Consider the following 12468-nt stretch of genomic DNA (forward strand, 5'->3'; position numbering starts at 1 on the left):
CACCCCCCCCCCCCCCCCCCTTATTTGTGGGATGCTTCTGTTATCTTTTGAGATGAAAGCTGCCCTAGAAATGTAAACCACCGACGAGCTGTACTGCTTTTAATGTAAAATAGTAATAATAAATACTATCCTGCTGTTCCCCTCATCCCTCGGGGTCACAAAGCACTCCATAAATTGCACTCCAGCCCTTCGCATTCCAGCTGTTGCGCGTACCGAGATATAGCCGTGCGTGGGAATAGAAGAAATACTATCTTTGGGGCCATTGCTTATGTTACCCACAGGTTAATGCGAGTGGTTCGTGTTTCCCTTCACTCCCCCTTATCCCAGTCTCTGATCTGCGTTGATTCGGAGGCTGAGTTCAGCCTGCAGCAGTTTATGCCTTTATTTCTGTTGAGTCCTTAATAGCAGCCGGCACATCTCTCATCCCTCTGGCCGGGGCAATGTTGTTGACCTGGTCTTTGCTCACCAGGCAATAGATTGAGGCTTGATGAAATACTGGGTGTTCACCTATCCTACAAATGGGACAGGGTCATATTTTTTTGCCACCTTGCTTCGCTGCCCTTTCCCATGGATCTAAAACCGGCGCCTGGCCCGATGCGATGCTCAGATTTCCCTTTGGCAGGCTGTGTTCCCCTCCCTCCTCGGCTTGGGTCTTTGCTCACGGAGGAAGGTCTCAGCCATCACTAAATCATGTTTCCCTTCTGTCAGCCGCACCTCCTTCCCATCCAGTATCCCCTCAGAAGATGAGTGTTTTGGGAGGAGGGATGAGTGTGTCTGATCTCTGATATTTCTCCATGGGGACCTCCTGGCTCCTCAGTGTATCCTCTAGCTCCCTCATTGCCCTTCCTTCCTCATCCTCATGCTTTTGGCCAGGGAGAGAACATAAGCTAGTAGGTCAGATGCTGTCCTGGCCCACACACAGCAGCCTAATTTCCCCAAGAGAAATGTATTTTGTAATTTCATTAGGCACCCAAGACCCTTTCCTAGCACTGAACCATCCATGTTTTAGAATCACAGGATGGTTTGGGTTGGAAGGGACCTCTCAAGGCCATCTAGTCCAACGCCCCTGCCATGAGCAGGGACACCTTCAACTCAATCAGGTTGCTCAGCGCCCTGACCAACCTGACCTGGAATGTTTCCAGGGATGGGGCATCCACCACCTCTCTGGGTTTTTTTTTTTTGTCCTCCGAAAGTGAAGGGCTAAAGATGTAGTTGAGGTTCAGCTGCAAATTGGCCTCCGCACTCTTGTTTGCTGGGGCTCAGCCAGAAGCCATATCCAAATTATGCAAATTCAGACCGGGCTCCTGTGGGCTGGCAGCAGCCCAGGGGACCACAACGTCCATCGCGAAGGTCCAGTCCAGCAGCCTGGGTTGTTTTAAAGCAGGCGAGTGGAAAAGCCCACCGAGATAAATGCTCAGGTAATCACACGGGTCCAAACTGTGCAAGCACCTTATGTCATCAAAGCAATTTGAAAATCAATTTGATGTCTGGCAGGGAGGCAGACACGTCGGGTCCCTTCACCATTCATTAGCATTCAGGTGGCAGCGCTCTGCCAAAGCTGCTTCTTCTGGGAAAGCCATTAAAAAAAATAAAGGAGGAGAAAAAAAAAAAATTAAAATTAAGCATTAACCATAATTTCCTCTTGTTAAAGGTAACAACAGCCCCAGTGCCAGCCTCGAACGGTTGATGGGTTTCTGAGACGGGGAAGCAGAGTGCACACCACAGAAGTGAAGTGATGATCAAATAAGAAAGCAAATGAGGCTCCCCCCTCGTTTTTAACAAAGGCAGGAACGGGGCCAGTGGCAGAGTGGTTTAGCTGAGCAGTTAGAAAATTGGAGGTCAAAGCCTGACATGGCTATTGATGAATCGGAGGGTGATGGAAGAAGAGTGGCAGACATTACGAGTGGGCTGCAGGGACTGAAACATGAAGCAAGATTAAAAGAAGTTAAGTACCTGGAGGTGGTGTGGCTGCACGGCGGTGAGGCGAACTGTAATTACAGTCACCGCAGGCTGGAGAGGGATGGAGGGAGAGAGGATCAGAGCGGGGTAAAACAGGTGTAAGGCAGAGGAAAGGGGTGAAATTCAGGCTGTTCTCCCCAGATGCTGAGTTTGGTCAGGTTGTGTGGTGCATCACCTGGTGGTCACCTCTTTTTGGCCATCTCTTCTTGAGTTATTCTGGTTTATATCCTAATGTTTCCAATATCGCCGCAGGTCGTTAATGAAGGGCTGGATTCTGCTCTGCTAACGGAGGATGTTCCTGTCTAAGGCAACCTCCACTGCCTGCTACTGTAAAGCACCCTCATGGGCATCGGGTTCAACGCTTGAAGGAGCAAATCCTTTGAAGATCTGGTCTGCCCTTGGTAGCTCATACCGTGTGGGGCTTACTGGGCAGGGTGTTGGGGTGGAGCCGGCTCAGGGCTGGTAGCAGCTCTCAGGAAAGGGTTTCTGCTGGGAATGGTCAGGTGTCAGGCTCACGTTGCAGCTTTTCTCGCAGTGGTGTCGCTTACCGGCTCTTGCTTGATGAGATTGCCCGTTTTCATGAAGACTTTATGAGCTTCATAACTTCCTATCATCACAGCTCCCTTTGAAACTAGAGTGCAGATGATGCCCTGGGCAGGTGACGTACCGAAAGATGTAGATGCAGAGACTTGCACGTATTTTATTACACTTGCTTCTTTACAAAGCGAAGCTCCAGATGAATCCCTAACCGCTGCGACTGCAAAATCGTCTCAGTGGATCTGAGCGTCGCAGCACCTTCCTGAGTCTGCAGGTAGCCTGAGATAGTAAAAGAAATGATGAACTCTCCTGCCTCTTACCAAATGCTTTGGGGAGCTCAGCTCAGTGACTTTGCCTTGGTTGGTCTAGACTAACTTTTTCCTGATGATTATTTCAGTGGCTGGAGTGGCAGAGGGAATGGATTAAGTCTGTTAGTGTCATGCTTTTCCACGTTTGCATTGATTGCATGTTCAGTTCATTGATTGAATCCGTGATTGCATGTACCATTTTTCAGCCTGCCTTCCAAGGAAACAAATCTGAGACCTGGCTCTTTCTCTGTCCACGTATCTCCCTCCAGTAATTCTTCAATGATGTGGTGGCTGAGGGTCAAATTTGATGGAGGGCTAGGAAGAATTTGAAATGCCTAGGTTTCTTGAGAATAAATATCTCACTAGAGACCCTACTAATGACCTGAGTGAGGAAACACCTGCAGTGGCATTAGACACCGGTGATATCTGGTGATGGTAGAGCCACGCGATGTGGTTGCCACCCGACTGCAGAGGCTTTCTGGGTGGATGCTTTTAATAAATTAATCCTAAGGGTGCCTGCAGTCTCTGCACAGACACTCCTAGGATAGATCCTGGACCTAATTCCGAGCTGTCTGGCATCTCATGTAGTCATTCAGCTTCTGCAGAGCAGGGGCAAGAAGCAGCCAGACTGATGTTTGACTGCGAACCTTTTGCATGCGTCTGAGCCGGGCAGACATGAGTCTTGAATCAGATAAAAAAAAAAACAACCAAAAAACCAAACCACCAACTCGTTAGTTCATTAGACAGTACTAAGGGCCGCTTGGGTTAATGGAAAAGTTGAGCAAAGCTTAATTGTTCCTGCATAAAGAGCGCATGGAGGAGCTATGGAGGCAATCAGAGGCGATGTGTATAAGGTGTTGCTTGTGTGCTTGTAGGGTGGAAGGGGGTAGATACGCCAGCGTCACTTTGCACGAGAAGGAAGAATATAAAAATAAAACTCTCAAGCTTTTATTCTGAGAGCTGCCCCTGCCAGAGCAGCCGCAGCAGGATGCTGGCCTGGGATGCTTTGGGTTCAGCTGTGGTCCAGCATTTTTTTTTTTTTCCCCCCCACACATTTACTTTATATCGGGGGATTTTGTGCCAAATGGGATACTGTTTGCTTGTGGCAGTCTCGCTGTGTGCCACTCGGGGCTCGGCTGTCCCCCACAGCTGGCGTAGAGCCCGTCTATAAGTGCTAATGGGTGGAAGGGGCATCCGTATGCCTGTGTGCTTTGAAACCCATTTCAGCTCACTGCTGGTTGGAGATGTGGACCAAGCCAGAGGTCGCCGGTGCTGCAGTGGAAGTCGGGCAGCGATGCAGAGTGCGTCAGCGCCGGTGACCTCCTCCCTGAAATGATTTCCCGGTGCCTTCCCCGGCTACATCCAGCGACGGAGCAGTAAGGGGCAGCTGCCTTTTCCTGCTGCCCGAGGGTGGGAGGTGAGGGTGGGCAGCCTGCAAGCCTCGAAACAAAGCCTCAGCAAGGGTGTCACCTCCTTTCTGCATCCTCCTCCCTAACCACTCCATCCCGTTGCGTGGTAACAGGGGTTTTTGCCTCCCTGCCTTCCTCTCCTTTAACCCCTGGTCGCCATGACCGGCCTCACCTCCTTGCTTGTGGATCAGAACAGCAAGCTGATCTGTTATGTTTTTGATCTACCCAAGGAAGGTGAGAGAGAGGCAAAGAAAGGCGGAAGGGGTGGGAAAGGCATCGCGATTGTCGGGGTGACCGCTCGGGTCCCTGCCGCTGCCCCGAGGGGAGAGGGGGGACACCAGGGCAAGCGTGGGAAACCCCAGCCAGCATCCGTGCAGCACCTTCCGTCACACCGGTGAGGAGCTGACTTTAGCAAGTGTTATATCGACACAGAAAAAACATACTTGATGCAGAAGCAAACTGTCCGTGAGGTGGAATGAAAATTGTATGCGTCATCTCTTTTTCTTTCTTCCTCTTTTACACCTCAGTAGCACACACTGATGTTGTCTGGGTGGGTCTGATCTCAGCACTCGGGTCATTTTGTGGCTGTTCTTGCTGTTTTCATGGGAGTCAAGTGATTTATGCACATCTTTGCAGATCTGGGCCTTTAGATAATATCTAAGTGCACACCCACGCATGCCGCCGCGGCAACATCTTATAACCCTTGTGTAGAAAAATATTTCCTTTTCATTGTAGCAGTAAAGCTGGAATTTCTGAGAGGACTGATGGTGTGAAGTGCCTAACTCCCACCCAGGTAAATAAGAATTGGGCACGTTATTCTTTCCGAGACCCTTTTTGGAAAACTCGTTGGTGCGTGTGTGTGCTGACGGTAGATCGCGGGGGGAGAGGAGGCAGCTGGAGCTTGGGTAGTTTCCCGGTGGCCACTCTTGCTGGTGGCTTTGAAACATTTAGACTTCACCCTGGAGTTCCTGTGCTGGGAAAAAACATCCAGCCAGTGCTGCGCAAAGCAAGGCTGGCTTGTGGTACTCGATGGGGGGGATGCTGAAGTCCATCCCTGGCTTTGAAGTCCATAACTGACTCTCCCCAGGGTGGCTGCAGGGCTTGAAGTCCGTTTTGGGTAGCCTGGTGCTGAGACGGCAGCTCTGGCTCAGCACCCTGCTGCCTTCAAGGGCTGTATCTCCCCTGAAAGAGGTTTGCACCATGGTGGTGATGGTGAGATCCCTTCTGGTCCTAGGCTGGGCTCCTGATCTTCAGCAGTCAGGTCCCTTGTGCTCAATGTGCTCCGACGGTGCTGGTTTGGTGTCAGGGCTTAAGATTTAGGAGTAGTGTTTGGCCCCAAAGTGTTGTCTCACCCTGGGTAACGCCAAGGGATGTTATGCGTAGATACCAGGGGGAGATCCCTGAACTTGTTTTGAAGCCAAGGGGAGAGAGGGGAGGAATAAAATAAAAATAGGAGACTGTTTTGTCCCCCCAACCAGCAAAGCAGCATTAATGAAATTCTGCAGAGGGCAGAGGGAGGGCAAGCCAGCACAGTCAGCAAAAAATGAAGCAGGATGGCTGTAACATAAATATCGAGGGGGATGGAGGAAGCTGGAGACATTGCCCTGCCCTGTGCCACGCTGAGCATTGTGATTTAAGACTGCAGTGTCCCGGTTAGGAGAGCAGCCATTCGCACGTGTGCGCGCATGCACGTGCACACTCATAGAATCACAGAATGGTTTGGGTTGGAAGGGCCCTCTCAAGGCCATCTAGTCCAACCCCCCTGCCGTGGGCAGGGACATCTTCAACTCGATCAGGTCGCTCAGAGCCCCGTCCAACCTGACCTGGAATGTTTCCAGGGATGGGGCATCCACCACCTCTCTGGGCAACTCATTTCAGTGAAACCTGCCCCTGGTTTGGCCAAGGTCTTGCTCTCTCTGATGTCCCAGCATGCTGTTTATCCCTCCATGTCCTCTTCTCCCACCCACATGGCCCACTCTCTATTTTGGGAGCCGCTGCAGATGAAGTGATGCCATGGCTTTACTGTGGCTTGGACTTGGAGAAGGATGACTGCTTTTTTTTTTCCACTGCAACCATCTGGTGTGTAGGGATCACGGGTGCAAGCTGCAAAATTTAGAGCCAGATGTCCAGAGCCCCAAAGCTCAGGGATGTCTCGATGGAGGGTTTTGGGTTCTGCCTTGAATTTCTGATTGAAGGAAACCTTGAGTCCTGGGGGCTCCTCTCCCGGGAAGCCAAGGCTCCCAATTAGAAATGTGCACCATGTCTGAGGAGCCACAGGCTGCCCAGGGCTCTCTTGGCCTTTGGACCATGGCTGTTGAAGGATGATCCTGCTCCGAGTGTTAAGAGATGCCATCCCAGCCTGGGCCTCTGCTGGGATTCCCTTGCAAATGCAGAGCTCGGGTACAATCCCAGGGGTACGAAGCGTTCTGGCTCCAGCTTTGCTTTGAGGTTTTGGGGAACATCAACGTGAAGGCTCAGAGTTAGGTTTGAGGAGAAGGCGATCTGCACCACTGTGCCCAAGGCTGTGTGGGCAGAAGGCAGGAGAGTGAAGACCCTTGTTGAGATGTATATAGCTGGCCTTAGGTGAGCAAGTGTGGAGGCCAAAAGGGTGTGGGAGGCCAGTAGGTGGTGGGAAGCCAAGGAAGAGTTGAGGCTGAGCAAGGGTGGAGGCCGAAAAGGAAGCGAGAAGCCAAAAGGTGGTGGGAGGCTGAGGAAGAGTTGAGGCTGAGCAAGGGTGGAGGCCGAAAAGGGGGTGGGAGGCTAAAAGGGGGTGGGAGGCCAAAGAAGAATCTAGAAAACAGGGGAAAGAAGGAAATGCTCTTTTTTCACCATGGCTACCAGGGGAATCCTACGGGGATGTGCACTAGTACCTGAGCTGGGCAACAGATTCATAAATGATCTGGAAACAGGTGACCAGGGAGATGACAACTTCAGTGAATTATTTCAGGTAGTTAAAACCGCAGAGAGGTGGGGAAATATCTCAGCATCGCTGTGGATACTTTTTTGAAATGTCAGCTCAAATCTCAGTTGTTGTCAGAAAGGCAAATTGAACGTTAGAAGTTGTTAGGGTGAAGGTTGAGAAGAAAAGGAGAACATGAGACATGTGGCTGGACTTCATGTTGCAGGAACATCTTGGAGAATGTGCAGCCCGATGCAGAAGGAGTGACGGAGGTAGGAAGAATGGAGTGGTTTCTGTAGGAAGAGAGGCTCAACACATGAGGCCCCTTAGGGCTATAAAAAAAACCCTGTCCTTGGAGGTTTCATATAGACAGGAATATCAAACCATGACTGGTGTGGAGAAGGGGAGCAGGGAACGGTTTATTCGTTGTCTCTTTTCTAACCCAGAAATGAATGGCTGTGAAATGAAATTATTTGGCAGCAGGTTTAAAGCAAGCAAAAGGAAATAGTTTTTCACACAGTGCATAATTAAATTGGGGAGCTAGTTGGCACCGAGTATTTTGGAGGCCAAAGGTATAAAAGGGTTCAAAAAGCAATTAGACGAATTCAAGGCTCAGTGAGGGCTGCTAGCTCTAGGATTCAGATGCAGCCTCCAGCCTGGGAACCTCTCACAGGTGGATGGATGGTCAGCAGGCGGCAGGTTGAGTGGGAAGGAAGCATCTCCATATGTTCATGCCTTTCTGTACATTTCTCCTGCGTATCCCATGTCAGCCACTGTTAAAAACAAGATAGGGGGCTAGACTTCCCTTTCTGAAGGTGTTTCTTCCCATGTTGCAGACCTGAGCTGACGCGTTGTGGTCCCGTGGAGATTACCCACCTCTTACGTGGTGCTCTGCAGAGGGACTCAGTCCTTCAGGTGGTCCCTTGTGGTCCCCAGGTTCATGTAGCTCTGCCAAACACCTGCTAAGGCTCTGAGGCCCATCTCAGAGCTATTTCCAGTCTTCTGCTCAGCTTTTTAAACTCCCCGTTGACCTGAGCTTGCTGCTCAGCTCCTCTTATTTCTACTGGAGAGCACAGCACACGTGGACTAGGAGAAGGAAGGGCTGGCTGACACGTGACCGTCTGAGCCTGAATAAAGCTACCGCTGGACCCAGCAAGGTGGTTTGCCCATCTGTGGTATTCAGTGCCACTCTGATCTTTCTGCAAGCTGGAGGCCAGCAAGGGGTTTGACCTTAACAGAGAGGGGATTTCTGAGGGCATTCACCATTGTTCTAGCGCTTTCGTTTTTGTGTTATTAAAAAAAAAAAAAAAAAAAAAAAAAAAAAAAAAAAAAAAAAAAAAAAAAAAAAAAAAAAAAAAAAAAAAAAAAAAAAAAAAAAAAAAAAAAAAAAAAAAAAAAAAAAAAAAAAAAAAAAAAAAAAAAAAAATAGCGAAGAGCATTTAGCGAAGAGCATTTTGCCAACATGCATTTGCTATTCCATTCACTGGAAGCAGAATTAGCTCAACGCTGGCCGTATTTGAAGCTCCTGCCAACCTCAAAGGACCTCATTCAGTATCCACTTTGTTTCAACAATTAGCAAGACGAAAGAGCATCTGGCATGCAAATTGTATGCTAGGACAAATGCCCAACGTGAGGTCCTACACTGGCAAGCAACGGTTCAAAACAAACAAACAAAAATATCTTTCAGTCGAGAGATCTGCTGTTGGGTTGTCTCCAAATGCCTGTACATTGACACAATACAGTTTTTTTCTCATGGTGTCCCTCCGGAGCTGGCCTGTGCAGCAAGAAAAGCCGCTCTGCTGCGTGCATCACTAGTTGATTATCAACTTCTAATCACATCTGCTGTAGCTATCTAACATGCCACGTCTTGGCTGTCATTGCAGCATGATGCAACCGTGCGCTAAAGCCGAACCTGTTCATCATTACGGGTGGCCCAGAGAAGTTGTGGATGCCCCCTCACTGGAAGTGTTCAAGGTCAGGTTGGATGAGGCTTTGAGCAACCTGATCTAGTTGAAGGTGTCCCTGCCCGTGGCAGGGGGGTTGGACTAGATGATCTTTGAAGGTCCCTTCCAGCCTAAACAATTCTGTGATCCTCCAGCTTGTGCTAAGGAGCTCCTGCAAACAGCTCTGCAGCGCTTTGAAGGAAAGGGTTGGAGGAAGACGTGAGACGTCATCCCAAAGGCTGATGCTCTTAAGCCCATGATGATGCTCCTTTACCACTGGGTAAATGTCAGGTCTTGTTATGGGGCCCTGTGCAGAAGGGGAGATCCCAGATCGCCGCTCAGCTTGAAAACGCAGGGTGGAGAGGAAAAACAGCTTTTCACTCTTATCTACTGATCTGATTTAGGAGATGACGCTGACAGGGTCGGAAGCCACAGCGACGTGTTGCCTTTCTGCAGGGGACCTCCCTGTCCCCTGGCAAGAGGTGCGGGGAGTTCTCAGGGACGGCGGTCCCTACCCACGCAGAGCGCAAAAAGAAATATTTTCAATATTTTCTTAAAATGCATGAAAAATACAGACTTTGGGGTCAATATTTGCTGAAGCATCAGTGAAAGGGAGGAGATCTCTTTGCTGGAAGCAGAGACTGGCTTTCACGGGAGAGTGTGGGCTTGGTTGATGCTTTCATGCTTTATTGTCTAAGGCAGGGTTGACTCAGCGGTGGTTGCCATTTGGAGCGTGCGGATTCTCGTGGCAGGGTTTGTGGGGTGTCCTGCTCTCAGGTGTTATGACTGCTGAGGGAAGGACCCTTTTGATGGAATAAAGAGAAAATGAGTGGATGACTAACCAAACAAGTTGTGTAGGTACTTGCTCAGAAAGGAAACGATTGATTTCTTCTCTTGAGGGTTTTCAGACACTCTTCTGCATTCAGCTTTCCAGCAAAGTTAAAGGGAAAACACTGAGAAAGATGAAATTTCCTATTCAATCCTCTAAGACCTTTCCCTGAAGCTTGTGTAAGGATCTCTGGAAGGTCAGCGGCAGCTTCTGCTGTGGCGTGATGGACTCATTTCCCTTTCCCCCGCGACGTCCCCGTAGATAACCCCGGCTCCAGACCCTGCTGTCACGGTACAGCTGTGCAAGTGGCAAAGTGCAGATGCTAATTGTTATGGGCTGGCCAAGCCTTCTGCTGTCCCCGTGCTTTGGCAAAGGAGGCTGCAATTCAGCGCGCGGCATCTGCCGCGGCGCCCGGGCGCTTGGCATTGCATGAAAGCGAAAGTGAGTTGCGAGGCCAAGAGGGAGGCGGTGGGGCGGTTAGGACTGGATGCGGCCTCGGGAGGGGTTGGAGGCAGGTCCTGTCGCCTCCCCGTAGCTCCCGTTTTCCCTTCTTCTCCGTGTCTGTTTGTGTTGAACATCCCAGCGGATCGTGCCCTCTGCAGATGGGCTTTGACCTTGGCTGTTGCCCAAGCTTGCTCTGCTGGGGCAGGTAGAGATAGGAGGAATTCAGAGCCTTTGAGACCAGCAATCAGCCCTTAAGCATTTTCTGAATATTATGAGGTGTGATTTAAACCTGATAACTACTTTTTTCCACTGTAAAAAAAAAAATTTGGTAATTCAGGGTTGTGGGAAACTGCACTTACTTTAGCTTGAGGTAACTTCAGCTGAGCTTGTTGGAGTCTCTGATCCATCCCAAACCTCCCGAGCTCAGAAAATGAAATTAAAACGGTGATAACAACAATCCCGGTGCGCCCCGTGAGAGGCAGAGCGGGGCAAATAGCAAGAGTTTGGGGGTTTTTGATCTTGTAGCTTTGACGTGATTCATGGAAAATAAATGTGCTACAACTTTAAGGCTTTGCCTGCAGCTAAATATAAGGGTGTGCTGGCTCCACCCTGCCGCTTTGTTAGGGATACAGGCATTTATTTTCTGGGGTGGGTTTTGGCTTTATTTTTTTTCCTTCTATTTTATTTTTTTGGTGAACCTCCACCATGAAATAACCAACGGTTTAAGAGAGTGGTCTTGGAGCATGCAGGAGAGGTACCTCCTAACATTTTCCCCAAGGAAAATTAAAGGATTGGGACTTAACCAGATCCAAATTTCAACTTTCACGTAAGTGCTGCGCGCTCTCGTCTGGTGGGGAGATGATGATGGTAGGGCTGAAGGCTTAAGATGGCAAGTCTCTGTCTTAACTTGTCTTTCACGAGCCCCCAGCCTGGTTGATGTTAAGCCAACAGCCAGGTAAGCCAGGGGTAGCTGATCTTCACATCACGGGCTTGCAGATGATCAGCCCTGAGCGGATGACTCTTCTTTTCCTAAATATTTTTTTTTTTAGGTGAAAACTCTGTGTGTTGGTAAAACTCAGAGAGGTGGTGGCAGGGTGTGTTTTCAATCAGTGTTTGCTCAGTCTAGACTTAGTTAGTCTCTGTCTTTCTGTTTTTGAAAGAGAAGCTGGTTTCATCTTCATTTTCTATAATCATCTGTTTATTTTATTAGCTTTTTCAAAAAAGCTGTATTTCCCCTGATGCCTGGCCACCTGTTTTATATGAGCTGCTGAAGGTCTGAGCTCTTGCTCCGCTGGTGCAGAGCGGATTTCTTTCAACAAGCCAAAAGAAACGACATGACTATATACTAAAAAGGGCAAAAAAACCCACACGCTGTGCTATTTTGGTAGTAGCAAATTACGCGTCGTACAAATTACCATTGGTTATGAACATCGTCCGTTTGTCTGGATGACAATGTCCTGCTTTCAGACCACCGCTAATACGGTTAGAGTTAGGATAATACTCATTGAACTCCAAAGCGTCTCCTCTTTTCTGAGCCCTGATTTATTCCTACCAGCAAATGTCACATGTAAGTAGAAGTTTTATGGCTGTATAATTCACAGACTGTTAGGCATCTTATTAGGAAGGACTTGGACTTTTTAAAAAATGACTTGAGGTTGTTCCTTTAGTATATGGAAACTATCAGTTCTCTAGATTTTCTTGCTTGCTGGCTTTCTCTTTTCTTTTTTCTTTTCCTTTTTCCTTCTCCCCCCCTTTTTCTCCCCCCCCCCCCCTTTTCTTTTTTTTTTTTTGTTCCTTTTTTTTTCTTTCTTTTTTCTTTCTTCCTTAAAACCACCATCGTTTCCCTTCCGGGGTGGTTTTCTTTCTTTCTTTCTTTCTTTCTTTCTTTCTTTCTTTCTTTCTTTCTTTCTTTCTCTTTCTTTCCTTTTCTTTACTTCTTCTTTTCCTTTTTATCATCTTTTTCTTTGTTTTCTTTTTATTTTTTTTCTCTTTTCTTTTTTCTTTCTTTTTCTTTCCAGTGAAGAGCAAGTTGAGGATTTACTCCCCTTTCAATCTTAGTTTCACGAACATCAGCTCTGAAACACCACTCTGAATCCACAGTGAGGACTGTGATACTGTAAATACCTTGAGAGATAGATTA

Source organism: Pygoscelis adeliae, unplaced genomic scaffold (genome assembly GCF_000699105.1).
Source record: "Pygoscelis adeliae isolate BGI_AS28 unplaced genomic scaffold, ASM69910v1 Scaffold182, whole genome shotgun sequence".
NCBI lineage: Eukaryota > Metazoa > Chordata > Aves > Sphenisciformes > Spheniscidae > Pygoscelis > Pygoscelis adeliae.